Genomic DNA, 3,101 nt, shown 5'->3' on the forward strand with positions numbered 1-3,101 from the left:
TAAAATCCGGTTTTTATACTGTACCGGATTTAGCTCAGAAACGGTTTAACCTGGTGTATCGGGTGGTTCAACCGGGTATACCAGACGGTTTAACCGGTTCTACCGGACGATTCAACCAGTACAACTGACTGGTTTGAACCGGCTTTTAAAACATTGATATTTCAAACTTTTGTATTTCTTTTCAATCTTTATGTTATTTTCAATCTCTATGTAGCTTAAGAGAAAAAGTTTATATTTTAATCATTAGAGTAAATTACGTTTTTGGCCCATGTGGTTATATCACTTTTACTTTATTAGTCTAAAATAAGAATTTTTAACATATATGTCCCCATGGTCTCTATAACTAACCATTTTGGCCCCTAAGTCTAACCATTTTAGCCCCTATGGTCTCTATAACTAACCATTTTAGCCCCCATGATCTCTAGACTTAGGGGCCAAAATGGTTAGTTATAGAGACTATAGGGGTATATATGTTAAAAATTCTTATTTTGGGCTTATATAGTAAAAGTGATATAACAACAGGGGCCAAAAACGTAATTTACTCTAACCATTATAATATCTTTGAATATCACTTTATAAGTATGTATGGTTATTAAGGAGTTGGATCAAATACAAACCATATTTCGTATACAAACTGTAAGAATCATTTAAAAAGTGTCATGCGGTATCCAATTAATTATAGAGAAATGGTAAAATGATAACCTAAATAATATCAATTATCTTGAATTCCTTATAATTATGCTAACAAACAATTAATTATTTATTTGGATATTTCTTCTGTTTTTAATGTGCTAATAAAGAAAAGTGTTGATATCATCACATATGTGCTAAAATCAATTATCTTGATTAATTTTTTTGTGCTAATATATTCAAAAGTGCTACTTTTATGTATGTATTGTTTTAGTGTGTGCTAATTTAACTTTTTTTAAGTGCTAAGATCTGTTCTTACGAATTGTAGAATAAATATGGTTTGTACCGAACCAACCCCTGGTTATTAAAAGATACAAACAAGTAATTGAAAGATTTATCATCTTGATAAGAGCAACCCAATTAGTTTAAAGCGGTGCTGTCATATATTCAATTATTCATAGTCATCTAAAAAATAATCCACAATTGCAGCCAAATTAAAAATAGAGATAAAACTTGCGCATCCGGGGAATCGAACCCCGGTCAGTACCGTGGGAGGGTACTATGATACCACTACACTAGATGCGCTTGGATGTCACTTAGCGGGTTCTTTTATGTATTTATCCCTGCATACAGAAACGAACATTAAAATTAGTATTATTATGATAAGAAATTATAATTAAGAATAACACATCGTTTTAGTTTCGGGCGTTACTCGATTTGAGTATCTCTTTCATCGGTTTGGAAACTTTTTCAGTTGACACCAATAATCTAACGTAACCCTGATTTTTAGCAAGGAAGATGCACTTTCTCCGGTTGTTCGATCTGGTTTCTTTGGTTCGACTCTAAGTGGTTTCTGTTCGGTTTAGTTTTTGATTTAATCGGGTTGTAGCTATTGAACTTCAAGTAACTTGTTAACCTTGAGTGGTAAGTGAAACGGACAATAGCATCATGCATGGACCCTATGAGGAACTTTTGTTTATTTACGTGAAACGGATAAAGCTTTATGTCCTATGTGCAAGCTTCAAGACTATGCGTTGTGGATTACATAGAGATGCCACATTAACCACTAACGGGCTCAAGACCGCCCTCTCCGTTAGTGGCTTTAGTTAATGGGGATTCGGCCATTAGGTTAACGATGGTTAATAGAGAAAAGGTGGGGCCCATGTCTTTTCCAACCAATCACATGCCTTTTCTTTTTCTTTTTAATTTTTTTTATTTAGTTATAGTATTAGGTGTTTAGTTAATCCATAACACATTGTTAATGGGTATTTAGTTAATGTGCAAGTTCTTATATGACAATGACGTGACGATAATTCCTAAACAGATAAAATCTGGATAAGGGCAATCTATATTAAACTAATCCTTAGACCAAGCGTAATGGGGCGTTTTTTTTTTAAAAAAATTGCGCGAAAACGCCCAACCCCCCATTACAGGGGGCGTTTTACGGCGTTATTTTCGAAAAAAATCCCGTTCGGCGTTTAAATTATAACGCTTAAAAATGTGGGGGCCACCATCTTTCGACCGTTCTCAAACGGTAACTTTCTTTTATTTTTTTTTTTTAATTTAAAATAATCCCCACTATATATATTTACCCCACATTCACATCATTTTTTATACAAAAACTCACTATCTCTCCCACTTTCTTCCAACTTTTATAAAAAAAAAAACCCACTTTCTTCTAATTTTTATACAATCATGCATCCATTCCGCCCTCCTTTTGGTGTCCCCGGTAGACCCGCAAACCCGAACACAACCCAACCGCAAACCCCATACAACCTTCAAGACATGGACCCGAGCTTTTTAACTTACGCGGCTTACTTGAGTGGCGCCCCTCCGTTTGTTTTTTTCAGCTTTTTTTCGGGTTTTTTTTTATTTTCTGCTTTTTTTTTATTTTCGGTTTTTTTTAAGTTTTTTTTTTATTTTTTTTTTCAAGTAATGTAATTTTATTTTTAAATTAATGAAGGTTATTTTATGTTTTAAATTAAAAATATAATTGTGAAATGATTGTAAAATGATTGAATGGGGCATTATGGGGCATTATACTCACTACACCACTTTTGCTATAATGCCCCCTTGCTGACTAGGACGCCACATGGCGCAAAACGCCCCATGGTGGGGGCATTATAGTGTTTAACCAGTACACATGGTCTTAGAAGTATTATCATATGATTATTGAAGAGATATGAGCCTAAATCCATTCAAAGCAGATTGCTACGCCATGTCCCCGTCTTCGGCTCATCTCAAAGCCCAATAGGTTAGGCCCAATTAAGGAGAGATCATGAACCTGTATAGATTAAAAAAAAACTGGTTCGGATTTTATCCAGTTCGAAGGTCCATAAACATGTATAGCATCCGGATCGAATTATCAAAACTGGATCTTTTATTATGTCCAAGAAAAATCCGGATTTCGTATTATCTAAAAAACAAATAAAATAAATAACAAAATATATAAAATAAAGTCAAAAAATATC

The 3,101-nt window shown here is 33.9% G+C and overlaps 1 non-coding gene across 1 annotated transcript; it reads right to left on the bottom strand.

Annotated features, from left to right (window-relative positions):
* Positions 1–1,144: 1,144 nt before the first annotated feature.
* TRNAG-CCC lies at positions 1,145–1,215 on the bottom strand. Its single transcript has one exon. It is a non-coding gene; the product is annotated as a tRNA-Gly (tRNA).
* Between the last annotated feature and the right edge of the window lie 1,886 nt (positions 1,216–3,101).

Source organism: Helianthus annuus, chromosome 11 (assembly GCF_002127325.2).
Source record: "Helianthus annuus cultivar XRQ/B chromosome 11, HanXRQr2.0-SUNRISE, whole genome shotgun sequence".
Taxonomy (NCBI): Eukaryota; Viridiplantae; Streptophyta; class Magnoliopsida; order Asterales; family Asteraceae; genus Helianthus; species Helianthus annuus.